The sequence below is a fragment of the Cotesia glomerata genome, linkage group LG5, assembly GCF_020080835.1.
Source record: "Cotesia glomerata isolate CgM1 linkage group LG5, MPM_Cglom_v2.3, whole genome shotgun sequence".
Classification (NCBI taxonomy): Eukaryota; Metazoa; Arthropoda; class Insecta; order Hymenoptera; family Braconidae; genus Cotesia; species Cotesia glomerata.
In genome coordinates, this window is record NC_058162.1 from 8,419,864 (window position 1) to 8,434,735 (window position 14,872).

Here is a 14,872-nt window from a genome sequence, read left to right on the forward strand (position 1 = left end):
TTGCAAAAGAATACAACGTTTCACATTCAAAAATCTCCACAATTTGGAAAAATAGAGACAAAATCAAATCCCTGTTTGAAAAAAACAATGTCAAGATTAAACGGGCTAGGACAACTGAACATGAAGACATAGACCAAGCATTATTAACGTGGTTTAAGCACCAGCGATCAAATAACGTGGCAATAGTGGTCCTATTTTGCAGGAGAAAGCCAATGATTTTGCACGACAGCTCGGAAAACAAACTTTTAATTGTTCTTCGTCGTGGATACAACGATTTAGGCATCGTCATAACATTGTCCGAGGTAAAATTAGTGGTGAAGCGGCTGATGTGCCAAGTGGAACAAAAGAAGAGTGGTTATCACAAAAGTGGCCTGTTTTATGTGAAGGTTACAAACTGGAAGATATCTTCAACTCAGACGAGTTAGGATTGTTTTATAGTATGACTCCGGATAGAACATTTAAGTTTAAAGGTGAAAAATGTACTGGTGGGAAATTGGCGAAGACAAGAATAACAGTGATGATGGCTGCGAACATGACAGGCTCGAGCAAAAAAAATTAGGAAAATGGTTGACCCTGAAGGCCATCCCTGCAACTTCTCGCCAATTCTATACCTAAACGCTTGAAATTGCACTTATGATGTTTTTGAGCTCTTCGAGCTCATAAATACAGTTTGTGTATTATTTTGAGCTCTCCGAGCTCAAAAGTTTGATAGGAGTTTAATAAAACACTATTTTTTGGATTTTCAAATCACAATAATGTTTGAATGAATGAACCGATTTTTACGCGGTTGAAGGCATTCGACGCAGTTTTTTAAGCTTCATGAAGAATCTTCAAGTTTAAATTGGTAGAGCGAAAAATTTTGGAGTAATTCCTAAAAAACACTTTTTTCGGTTTTCTTTCGTCAACGATAACTCACGAACGAATCAACCGATTTTGACCGGACTGGCGGCGATCGACGTGATTTTTTGATGTTAAGAGCTGATTAGTTTTTTAAATTGATCGGTGAAGCCGTTTAAAAGTTATTCCAAAAAAACCACTTTTGAAAAAATTTTTTTTGTGTAGTTTTTTTGCGATTTCTCAAAATCTACCGGTCCGAATCGTTCCGAAGTATATTCAAAGTCTAAGTTTGGTAAGGCCCTTTCGACTGGCACCAACCGCGATCAAATCGGCCAAGCCGTTCAAAAGTTATAAGAGGTTTACATACATCCCACACACACACACACACACACACACACACACACACACACACACATAGATACAGATATATAGATACCATCGCGAGAATAGTCAGGGAATCTTCCTAGGACCTCGAAACGTAGAGATTCGATGAAAAGTCGATTTTCGTAAAACGGGGTGAAAACAATAACTTCCCGATTTTTGAAAATCTTCGATTTTCCTAGCGGGATGTTAAAAAGTTATTGGTGATTGGAAAATCAAAAAAGCCGAGATGTTTTAAAAACGTTAATTCTTTACCTGTAGTCTACAAGAATAATACTAAATCGTGGATGACGTCTGAAATTTTTGAAAGGTGGCTACGCTCTTGGGACGCTGAATTAAAAGCCAATCAAAGAAAAATTCTTTTGATAGTCGACAACTGTTCCGTACACTGCAAAGTTGATAATTTAAAATTTATATAACTCGTGTTTTTACCACCATACGTAACTTCCGTCTTACAGTTGATGGACCAAGGAGTTATTAAATCTTTCAAGACACATTACCGGAAATTGTTCGTTGTGCATTTACTCCAAAGTTTCGAAAAAAATGAGCAAAAAGCTCTCACATTGCTCGATGCTATTTTGATGGTATCGGAAGCCTGGTCAAATGTCACCCAAAGGACTATTGCTAACTGTTTCAAACATGCTGGTTTTGTGCAATATCCTGATGGAAGGGATGATTTTATTGAAACGGATGACGTTTTACTTTAACTTACGTACTCCTATAATGACATTTTACCTCCATAGCTATATAGGAAAACCACAGAAAACCCGGCTGGTACAGAGGCTGGCAAAGTAACGCACATATTTTTAACTTCCCGCTATTTAGCACTGCCTTTTCCGTCTCGTTGCAGGTATCCGAAGTCGAGTTGTTCTGAAGGACAGACCAGCTTCGTGCAAGTGAGACTCGCAGTGCCTCTGGATCAAGCTTCCTGGCATTCCACTTCCGCTTAGAAAGGTCGCGTTGTGAAACCGGAGCAGATCCCGATCCAACATTGAATGTCACGAACTGGTGATCACTGCCGAAATGTCGAGGATGGATTCTTGGTACCCTGGTCTTCTAAAGGTCGTGGTACTCCCGGTATTCAGTACTATGAGGTCGAGTCTAGCTGCGACGTCAGCGACCTCGTTTCCTTTTGTGTCGGAGAAAGCAGCGCCCCACTCAGTCGATTTAGCGTTAAAGTCACCAGCTACGATGACTTCACCGTCGAATTTAGTAATCGCATCTTCTATATTTGCCAGTTTCTTTCGGAATACACTAATCCCTTCATTTGGTGAGAGATAGACACTCATGAAATAGGTTGTGGGGGTTTGAATCCAGACAAAACCTGCTCCACTTCCGCTGTTGTTGGCAGTAACGTTCTTTGTGTTTACAATCTAGATTGCCGCTGTGCCAGTTTCGTCTGCGAACCATGTTCTGTCTTGGAGGTTTAGATATTGTTCACAGATGAAGCAAACGTCGATCTTCTCTTCAAAGGCTCGCTGGCGAAGTAAGTTCTGCGCCAACATACATCTATTCAGGTTTCCTTGAAGTATGCGCGTCATTTCTTCCCTCTTGTAGCTTCGGCAAGTGTGGTGCGGAATAGCTTACAAGCCCCGGAGCCTGGAATATGACATAAGCTATCTGGAGCTTCTTGGTCCGGTGTACAGAGGAAGCACTTTGGCTGTTCAACGCAGTCTACAGCTTTGTGACTTTCTCCCCCGCATTTAAAACAGCACTTGCTTCAGTTAGGCCCCTTGCAGGAGTATGTCGCGTGCCCGTATTCGAGGCATCTGATATAGCGTATTACTTTTACAACTGGGCAAACGTGGCAGTTAACCCATCCGATCATTATACGGGCCTTGTCAAAGATTTTGAACGCACTAGCCTCGTCTATCTCGCAGAAGGCTGCCCGGTTGCCTCGTCAAGTAGGTTTTGTCAAATTTACCCGTTTGATCTCCAGGCTGTCGGTGAAGTCACGTTTGAGTGCTTCGCGGACGTCGCTCTCGGTAGAGATTCCATCCAAGTCAAGGATTTCGATTGTTGTTTTTGGTGTGAGCGTTCTGACCATACCGATGTTAGCGGTTGCTGTTTTTATCGCAGCCGTCAAAGCAGTAGTGTCTTTAGTCTTGCGACCCATTTCTAAAAAAACGCCCCCGCGCTTCGTTTGTTTGATAGACTTGATGTCTACTCCAGTCTCTGTCGGGTTAACTTCGGCCTTGATTTCCTTGAGGAGATCAACGTACTATCGCCCTTCAGCTGGTTGGACAAGCACAGCTTTAGTTCTTGTTTTTTTCCTCCTCAGTTTCTGGGAGCCACCATTGCTTGGCTGGTTTTGGACTGTAGCAGATTGGGCCGCTAGCTTCTGTTGGAAATGTTTGAGTCGTTGACGCCGACATCGTTGGTGATTTGTTGGCCAGCCTATATGACGTACTAATAGACGTAACTAATTTTCTGATATCATGATGGAGATTGTTTTTGTCTTTTATAAGGTCGGCTAACTCTTCGATCTTGCTACCGAGCCTCTCCATTGGCGACTGTTGGCCGGTAGCGGTTGGTGCAGAGTTAATCCTTCCTCGGTAGGTTTGAATAGTGACGGGAGCAAAAGGTCCTCCACTTTTCGGAGGAACTTTCATTGGCTGTCCATCTTCTTCCATCTATGCTGTTTTCGTGCTCTCTGTAGCATTTCCAGACAGCAGAGCCATGGGGTCCACCCCGCTGTCGTAACGGTCGCTTGATAACGACGAGTTCAGGCCTGTTTGCACGCCTTTCCTCGCTGGCACTGAGGTATCCAACCCCGTACTGTAAACGATGTTTGAAATTGTTCTGAAATTTCCATATCGTTGTTTGCTAGGTTTGGTCCACCCCGAGTATTTAATTTCCTCGGTACCTGACATTACTGCCGGGCATTCCCCTATCCAACACCTGGGGAGGCGTGTGTGTGTGTATGTGTGTGTGTGTGTGTGTGTGTGTGTTTACATTTACTTTTAATTTTAGTTTTATGACCCAGATTTTACTTTTTGTATTTGAGTATTTTAGTTTATTTTTTATTAATTACTTAAAAATTAATAGAAATAATTATTGTTATTAGTGCGGCGATTATTATTTAATTATTGTATTTATTTAGTTAATAATTTTATATTATTGTTACCGAAGGTATGATTATATTAAGAAATTAAGCGTGTGAGAAATTATTACGAAGCCGAGCGAATTAATTGTAAAAGAAATTAAAAGACTGGGCAAATTATTCTAAGTTCCGAACAAGATTTAGTATGGAAAATCAACGAATGGATATATAATGAAAGAAATTGCGATTAAAATAATAAAGAATTGTGAATTTGACGAAACGAATGGATAGAAAATGAAGGAAATTACGATTAAAATAATAAAGAATTGAGTTTCGAAAATAAAAACTTAGAATTTGGCGAGACGAATGGATAGAAAATGAAGGAAATTACGATTAAAATAATAAATAATTATTTTTGAATGCTAATTCGAGGACACCGGACAGGTGTCTAAAACGACCCTTCCGGTTCGTTACAAGAGAGTTAGGGGAAAAATGATAAACGCCAAAATTTGGCTCGATAAGGCGAGCAATTCTTTCTCGAGAGAATTACTCGGTTGAATACTCTTTACCAAATAATTCGAGAGGATGATACTCTACCTGGAGTCTGACCAAGGCCCAGGTAAGTATCGTGAACCGACCGGATGAAAGTGCTTCTCCCCGTGCCGAAGCCTTCAGCTGAGGTACGGTAGGTGATCTTAGTCGTGTAGGTGGGATCGACCTGGAGACTATCCTCTCGATCCTTGGGGACGGCGATTAGGAGGTCGAGGAAGTCGGCTAGATACCTCGACTTCGGGGACCTGGGTGGCAGCACCGCGGGAGAAGGGAGTTGGAGACTATCCTCTCGTTTCTCCGGGGGAATCCCGAGTAGAAAATTGACCCACTAGCGCCGCGAACTGGAGAACGCGATTTTTTTCTTTTTTTTTGAGTTTGAACCGCGAATACCGTCGTGTATGTTTGGATAGAAAGTTTCTATCGTATTAGTGTATATTGCTTATATTGTTTCTTGATTTTGAACCGCCAATATGTGTGAAAAGAGTGTTCTAATGTATTATTTATATTGTTTAATTTGCTTATATTGTTTATATCGTTTATTAATATGATCAAGCCAATAAAGAGGTTTCCTTTTTTTTGATTTATTTAAAATGAAGTGTTTTGTTTATATTTTGTTATTGATGATGTGATCCCCGTTTATGACCCTGGACTCCGGCGAGCAAATTTCGAGCCGGGGACAAATTAGATAATTTATATTTTTGAAAACGTGGACGTTACAGTTTCTAAATAATCTACTACTCCAGAATATGTTTCAGACCGCAATTTAACTTGATTAAATCTAATACAATTCATTCTATCTTTTTCAACTTTTACATATTGATCCACTACCCATCGTTGAAAAAGACGACTACTAAATAAAACATAATTTCTTTATTAACATTTCAAACAGCCATTCGGTATCTGATGTCAACTTCTCTGTAAACTTGTTTGTCAGTATTAACCACACGGAAAAAACGAGATTTAACTGGTTTTCATGTTGGAAGGAACCTAGTTCCATCTATAGTGAAAAAAATTTACAAATGGTTACTGCTTCTATGTAGACTGTAGTAGGTACAGTTTCCGTTTATTTCAGTTCAATCCGAGATGAGGCTCAGAGCCATCTGAGATTTATTTGTCTCAGATGGTTTTCAGTACCGCGCGCATGCTCGTCAGTCCCATCTTACATAGAAGTGGCGTCCATTTGGAATTTAACTAGAATCTATCTGCAGATAGTACCTATTTTTACATTATCATTTTCAAGTGCATTTTGCAATCAAATACATATGAATGAATAATAAGTATATTATAATGAATAATACAGATTATAATTTTATTCAAAATCAAAAAACTAATCCTTAATAAGTTTAAAAAAAAATAAATTTAAAAGAAAAATTTTTAATTTAAAATTAAAAAATTAAAAAAAAAAAATTTTAAATTTAAATTAAAAAATTAAAAAAAAAATTTAATTTCAGTGTGGTACTATTTTTTAAAATAAGATGTTGATTGTAACGGGTAAAATTGGTGATAAAAGGGATTTTAGCCCCTTTTAGTATCTAATTAACTAAATTAACCCGAGTCCAGTTTCCATGATCCAAAAATCCTAGAATAGACCGTACTAGACAAGATTAATAAATCCCCGGCTCGAATTTAGAGCTCGCCGCTAATGTCCAGGGTCAGAAAGGGGATTGTCCAAATAAACCATAACAAAACGTAATAGAAGAAACAATAGAAATCTTTTATTTAGTAATAATAATTAAACATCGTGGTAAAAAAAACCTTCTATCACCTTTACAAAGTGGTAGACACACTCATTCGTCCAAATCCGCGCTTCCCGAGTTTTTTCTGTTTTATCGAATGATGGCAAAAACCTGCAGAAACCTGCTTACCGATTTTTTAATGAGATCACTTTCTGTTATACCGACCGATGGTACAGTTGAAACCCGCCTTACCGACTTTTTGGTATGATCAATTTCTGTTTTACCGACCGTCTGGGGGGTTTCCAAAAATCGCGTTCTCCAGTTCGCGGCGCTAGTGGGTCAATTTCCTACTCGGGATTCCCCCCCAGAGAAACGAGAGGATAGTCTCAAACTCCCTTCTCCCGCGGTTCTGCCACCCAGGTCCCCGAAGTCGAGGTATCTAGCCGACTTCCTCGACCTCCTAATCGCCGTCCCCAAGGATCGAGAGGATAGCCTCCAGCTCGATCCCTCCTACTCGACTATGATCACTTGCCGCACCCTGACAGAAGGTCGGAGTACGGGGAGTCCGTAATACCCTTAAGAGATGAGCTCCACTTACCTTGGTACAGTCGTACTCTGGGTAACTTGAGTTCCTTAGCGTTTTTCCTTTCTGGATAGCCTCCACAGGGAAAATCGTCTCAGTGGTACTGGATAATTTTTCCGCGATAAATTTGGGACTTTATCATTTTTCCAAAAAGTCACTTGCAACGAAACGGAAAGATCGTTTTAGACACCTATCGCCAGGTTTGGAAGCTCGAAAAACGTTAATTAATTCTAAGTTTTTACTTTCGAAATTTTATTTTCAATAATTAAATTTTGCACAAAATTATTTCCCTCACTAATTTTTGCCCGGGGACTTAGAGAATAATTTTGGCGTTCTTACAGCCATCCTACGGCGCACTAAAATAATTTACACGGCGTTCTCCAGTCCAATTCTTACGATTTTGGATTCTCCAAAATTCGAGCCTATCCTGGCGGACATTTAGCGCATACCAAAATTAAACATAAATAATAATTACTTAACAATAATTGTAATAAACAATCCTCGTTATGCCCAAAAAAACGATATGCGCGGGGCAAAATAATTTTCCTTCGTCGGATTTTATCGGCAAAATTCCAAATTTCATATAGGTTTATACCTATATATGGTCTTTAGTTAACCATTTAAAAAAAATAATGACAAAAGATATAAATAAACAATAAATTTCGGCTCTTTAATGCCCTCCTGCGCCGGCTCAGCCGGCATAACATACCCAATTCGCCGGGTGCGTCACACGAATAACAAAATAATATAACACACTTTAAACAAAGTTAACTAAATAAACAAATTAAATAATACATATAATACTAAAATAAATCTTGAGATAGTGTTGGGTTCCTGGGGTCACCATGACGATATCTATGTTGCATGATGAATACCAATCTTCATCTTGTTTTAAAAAATAGTACCACACTGAAATTAAAATTTTTTTTTTTTAATTTTTTAATTTTAATTTTAATTTTTTAATTTTAAATTAAAAATTTTTCTTTTAAATTTATTTTTTTTTTAAACTTACTAAGGATTAGTTTTTTGATTTGGAATAAAATTATAATCTGTATCATTTATTATAATATACTTATTATTCATTCATATTATACATATATATTTGATTTCAAAATGCACTTGAAAATGATAATGTAAAAATAGGTACTATCTGCAGATAGATTCTAGTTAAATACCAAATGGACGCCATTTATATGTAAGATGGGACAGACGAGCATGCGCGCGGTACTGACAACCATCTGAGACAAATAAATCTCAGATGGCGCTGAGCCCCATCACGGATTGAACTGAAATAAACAGAAACTGTACCTACTACAGTCTACATAGAAGTAGTAACCATTTGTAAATTTTTTTCACTATAGATGGAACTAGGTTCCGTCCAACATGGAAACCATTAAATCTTGTTTTTTTTTTCCGTGCATTTTCAAATCTTTATTCCACCCTTTCGTACCAAATAAATAAAATAAAAGGTATATCCATTGTTCAACATTCGGATCTATTGAACTAACAAATTTTAATTCTTTTGTCGTGAGATCACGTATTGTTACATGAGATTTAGGTATACTTCCATTATCAGATGTAGAAAAAATTTTAAAAATTTTTTTCGAAAAGTTATGCAAAATTCAAAATTTCGCAATTTCCCCTTCAATAGGACTATAAATAAAAATTTTTTTTGGGTAAAATTTTTGAAAAATCAAAAAGTGGGAAAATTTTGAAATTTTGAAAATCGTAAAAATCAAAGCCCGCTATGAAATTTTTGGCTCATTTTTTTTACAGAGTACCTCTTACTAATCTTAAAATATCCTGAAATTTTCAAGAGGGTGTTTTTTTTTCTTAGAAGATATAAATTTTTGAATTTTGGAAAATAATTTTTTTTTTTTTTAAACTTCAGATGATGTTAAGTTAAATAATTATTTAATTTACTCATAAAGTTTTTTCTACTTTATAAATACCACGTAAGATTTCACTAGCGGCCTCTCTTTTCCATGAAATGATACTTCTAAAGATCAGCGAATTTATTGTTTACTACGGTAAAAAGTGACAACAATTTTTAAGTACTGCTGTGAATAATATTGTTTATCTTACAACGTTTAAAATTTTGTGTCTTGTTACAAAGTCAATCATGGAAAAAGATAAGTGTTCAATTGGTTTATTTCGAAATGAAAAATGCTCTGAAGGAAAATTAATTGATTGTCATGATTTTTCCAATGCAGATCGAACTTCTCTGAATGCGAGAAGTGGAACAGTTGTTAATTCTATTTGCAATGACCACAACAAACAATTCCATGTCGATTACATTTTTAATTAGAAATTATGTGTTGATCCGTATAAAATTCATGTTGTTAAAATACTTAAATCATTAAAAGTAGTTAGTTTTGAATTCTATAATCGATCTAAAAGCATCGTGCCTTCTATTTCACTGGGAAGTTAATTGTGTATTTCATGTACAAAAAAAATTCATGATGAACTAAAAAACCATCAAGAAATCGAATTTGAAGCCCAACAGTCTATGAGCATCGTAGAAAATAATCCAGTGGAGAATATTTCTCGAAATTCAGATGACAATACATCTGACCAAGAAGAAACTCCGCTAATGACACAAAAAACAATGTCTTCTAATTTTTCTCAGAAATTGCAGTTATCCAATTTTTCAAGTTCTCTATCTGAAATTTGTCTTTCAAATAGTGAAACTTTTACTCCAAAAGAAGTTCATCTAGATCGTCTCAATGCTATTTCAAATTTGTTCAGTTTATCTCCAATAAAAAGAAAGGATTTAGATCGATCAAGAACTTATGCCTAACTTAAATATTATGAGATAAAATCTAAGTTACACTCATGCTTCGAACATGCTGTGGATGATAAATTGTACACGATTGACTATAAAACTTCAGTCATTGACGATGATTCAGAAATGACTGGAAAATAAATAATAATTGAATTGAAAAAAAATTTGATAGTACGAGCAAATCGAAAGAAAAAATGCAAATATTATCTGTACTACCATCAAGTTGGTCAACAGAAAAAATTGTAAGTATTTATGGTGCATCAACGTACATGATAAAAAAGGTAAAAGAAAAAGTACAACAAGATGGTTTTTTATTTATTCCTGATGAAAACAAAGGCCACACTTTACTGAAAGCTGCTGAAGATAGAGTTCAAGAGTTTTTTAGAAGTCAAAACATCAGTCGAGAACTACCCGGCAAAAAAGAATACAAATCTGTTATTGAAAATGGTCAACGAGTGCAAAAGCAAAAACGGTTAGTATTGGGTAACTCAACCGAAATTTACCAATCGTTTCAACAAAAATACCCATTTGATAAAGTAGGTTTTTCAAAATTTGCGAGTTTAAGACCACCTGAATGTGTTCTTGGTGGTGCATCTGGTACTCATGTAGTATGTGTTTGCCTTATTCACAAAAATTTTAAACTTTTATTTGATGGTGCAAAACTTGGAAAATTGAAACTCGAAAATGAAAGAACCGTTATCTTCAAATCGGGATGGCATAAAAATGTTTATCTGTCAACCACCAACGAATGACTGCTACTTTGGAAAATGTAATAAATGTCCTGGCTCAACAAAATTGAGGAATTTACATAGAATAGTATTTATAGAATTTGAATATGAAATTATACCTACAAACAATAAAAAAGCAATTTCAATTTTGTAATTATTTTTTCATTGTCATATCGTGAATTTAATTTTTTATTATTAAGAATAACAAAATTGAATAATTATTTAACTTAACATCATCTGGAGTTTAAAAAAAAAAAAAAAAATTATTTTCCAAAATTCAAAAATTTATATCTTCTAAGAAAAAAAAAATCTGGAAAACGGTTGACCCTAAAGGCCATCCCTTCAACTTCCCGCCAATTATATACCTAAACGCTTGAAATTGCACTTATGACGTTTTTGAGCTCTTCAAGCTCATAAATACAATTTGTGTATTATTTTGAGCTCTCCAAGCTCAAAAAATAGCTTTTGTATGTTTTTGAGCTCTACGAGCTCAAAAGTTTGATAGAAGTCTGATAAAACACTATTTTTAAAATTTTCAAATCGCAATAACTTTTGAATGAATGAACCGGTTTTCACGCGGTTGGTGGCATTCGACGCAGTTTTTTAAGCTTCATAGAGAATCTTTAAGTTTAAATTGATAGAGCGAAAAATTTCGGAGTAATTCCAAAAAAACACTTTTTTTGGTTTTCTTTCGTCAACGATAACTCACGAACGAATCAACCGATTTTGACCGGACGGGCGGCGATCGACGTGGTTTTTTTATGTTAAGAGCTGATTAGTTTTTGGAATTGATCGGTAAAGCCGTTTAAAAGTTATTCTAAAAAAACCACTTTTGAAAAAATTTTTTTTGTAGTTTTTTTGCGATTTCTCAAAATCTACCGGTTCGAATCGTTCCAAAGTACATTCAAAGTCTAAGTTCGGTCAAGCCCTTTTGAATGGTACAAACCGCGATCAAATCGGTCAAGCCGTTCAAAAGTTATAAGAGGTTTACATACATCCACATACACACACACACACACACCTCGTGTCGGGCTTGCTGGGTCCCGCATCGGGCGCCCCCCCAGGTGGCGGATAGGGGAATGCCCGGCATATCTGCACGCCAGATGCGTCGAGTGCCGAGGAAATAGAATACTCAGGGTGGACCAAAACCTAGCAAAAGATGATATGAAAATGCCAGATCAATTTCAAACATCGTCTACGGTGCAGAGGGGTCTCCCCCCTTAGTGCCGGCGAGGGAAGGCGTGCAAATGGGCCTGAACTCGTCGTTATCAAGCAACCGTTTGAACAGCGGAGTATACCCCATGGCTCTGCTGTCTAGCAATGCTAGCAAGGTTACAGGGAGTACGAAATCAGCCCAGATGGCAGAGAACGGACAGCTGAGCAACATTCCTCCAAAAAGTAGAGGACCTTTTGTTCCTGTCACTAATCAAACCTATCGAGGAAGAATTAACTCTGTACCGACCGTTACAGGCCAACAGTCACCAATGGAAAGGCTCGGCATCAAGATCGAAGAGTTAGCCGAGTTTATAAAAGACAAGAAGAATCTCCATCATGAGATTAGAAAATTGGTTACATCTATCACTACAGCATATAGGTTAGCCAACAAATCACCAGGTATGTCGGCCTCAACGACCCAAACAACTCCGAGTCTGACCAAAAAACCACAGCCATCTTTGATCACTCCTAAAAATTACTACAGCAAGGAAAGGACAATAACAAGAAGAGGCAGCTGTCCACACCCAGCCCTTCTTCAATAATCGAGAAGCCATCACAGAAAAAGACAGCCCGGGAGGACGTCTGGACTACAGTGGACCGAAATAGGACGAAGAAGGAAAAAGAGCATGAAACAGCGGCTCCCCCTAATAAAGCTTAAAACCAGACAAGTAAAGGTGCCTCTAAAAAACCGAGGAGAAAGAAGACAAAAACTAAGGTTGTTCTTGTCCAACCAGTAGACGGTCAAACTTATGCCGATATCCTGTAGGTAATCAAAGCCAAGGTAAGCCCTGTCGAGACAGGCGTAGACATAAAGTCTATTAAAAAGACGAAACACGGAGGCGTTCTCCTCGAAATGGCTCGAAAGACCGAAGATAGCAAGGCTTTCACCGATGCAGTAAGATCAGCCACTGCAAACATCGGTACGGTCTAGACGCTAACACCAACAACAACGATCGAGAACCTCGACTTGGACAAAATCTCTACCGAGAGCGAAGTCCGTGAAGCACTCAAACGTGAATTCACTGACAGCCTGGAGGTGAAACGGGTAAATTTGGCAAAACCCAGACCACAAGGAAATCGGGCAGTTTTCTGCGAAGTAGACGAGGCCAGTGCGATTAAGGCCCTTGACAAGGCCCATATAATGATCGGTTGGGTGAACTGTCGTATACGCCCGGTTGCAAATGTAACCCGCTGTTTCAAATGTCTTAGTTTTAGACACCACACACGCCAGTGTGCGAGACCAAACAGAAGCAGATGATGCTACAAGTGTAGCAGAGAGAACCACAAGGCTGTAAACTGCACGGAGAAGCCAAAATTCTTCCTTTGTGCTCCGGACAAAGATGCCCAGGATGGTCTATGCCATATTTCTGGCACTGGAGCTTGCAGGGCATTCCGCACAGCATTTGCAGAAGCCAAGAGAGGGCAGAAATGGCACGCATACTACAAGGCAACCTGAATAGGTGCGCCTTGGCGCGAAACCTGCTGCGCCAGCGTGGCTCTGAAGATAAAAGCGACGTCTGCTTTTACTGCAAGCAATATCTAAACATCGAAGTCATCGTAGCTGGAGACTTCAACGCTTAATCGGCTGAGTGGGGCGCTGCTTTCTCCGACACCAGAGGTAACGAGGTCACTGACGTCACGGCTAGACTCGACCTCATAGTGCTGAACACCGGGAGCAACACGACCTTTTGAAGACCAGGGTACCAAGAGTCTATCTTCGACATTTCCTTGGCGACTCCAAGGACTGCCAACATGATCGGAGACTGGACTGTATCCGAAGAATACAGTGGCAGTGACCACCAGTTTGTGACATTCAACGTTGGATTGTCATCTACTCCGGTTTCACAACGCGACCTTTCTGAGCGGAAGTGGAATGCCAGAAGGCTTGATCCAGAGGCATTGCGAGCTTCACTTGAACGAAGCTGGTCTATCCTTCAGAACAACCCGATTCCGGATACCTGCAGCGAGACGGAAAAGGCAGTGCTAAATATGATCAAGGAGATTGCTGCCGCATGTGATGCCTCTACGCCGCAGCTGAAAAATAGGAGTTTCCACAGGCCGGCGTACTGGTGGTCAACAGACATAGCAGAACTTCGCAAAAGATATCATAAGCTACGTCGCCGCGCAACGAGGGCCGCGAAACGCTCCCCAAGCGAGGACTTGTATTCAAAAGAGTACAAGCAGGCCAAAAAGACGCTAAACCAAGCCATTAAAGCAAGAAAAGCGATATTGTGGAAACAGATCTGTAATGATCTCGACAAGGATATCTGGGGCAAAGCCTACCAAATTGTCACCAAACGACTTGGAAAGGCTTCACCAGAAGCGCCGAAGTCTCTTGTCTTAATGAACAGCATTGTAGCGGAGCTTTTCTCCAAACACCCGCCGCAGGAGAAGAAACAATACGCTAAAAACAGCGAAGGAACACTCTTCACAACTAAAAAACTACAAGACGCAGCCAAGTCACTCAAAACAGGAAAGGCACCTGGACCTGATGGCATCCCGGCAGCGGTGATCAAGATTGTAGCCCTGAAATACCCAGACATACTCCTGAATACCTACAACGCATGCTTGGCAACTGGCACGTTTCCCGCGGTCTGGAAGCGTCAGAGATCGGAGATTCTTTTAGACAAAGGAAAGGGAACCCCCGTAACACCTTCGTCGTTTAGACCACTCTGTATGCTAGACATTTCTGGAAAACTGCTCGAGAAGCTCATACAAGGGAGACTTCGCAACGACATCGACCATGCTGGAGGTTTTGCCACCAACTAGCATAGCTTCCGGAAAGGTCGTTCGACAGTCGGAGCGATCGAGAAAGTTATAAAGACAGCAACACAAGCATGGTCTGGTAGCCTCAAAGCTCGTAAATTATGTCTCCTCCACACGCTAGATGTAAAAAACGCATTTAACAGCGCAAATTGGAGAGACATATTGAGAGACAATTGGAGACAAATTGGAGAGACATTTTAGATGCTTTGGAGCACAAGTTTGACGCGGAGCTAGAGAATCTGGCACTAGTTGACAACTACCTGGACGAAAGAAAGCTAATAACGGAAACTACGGAAGGCCCACAAG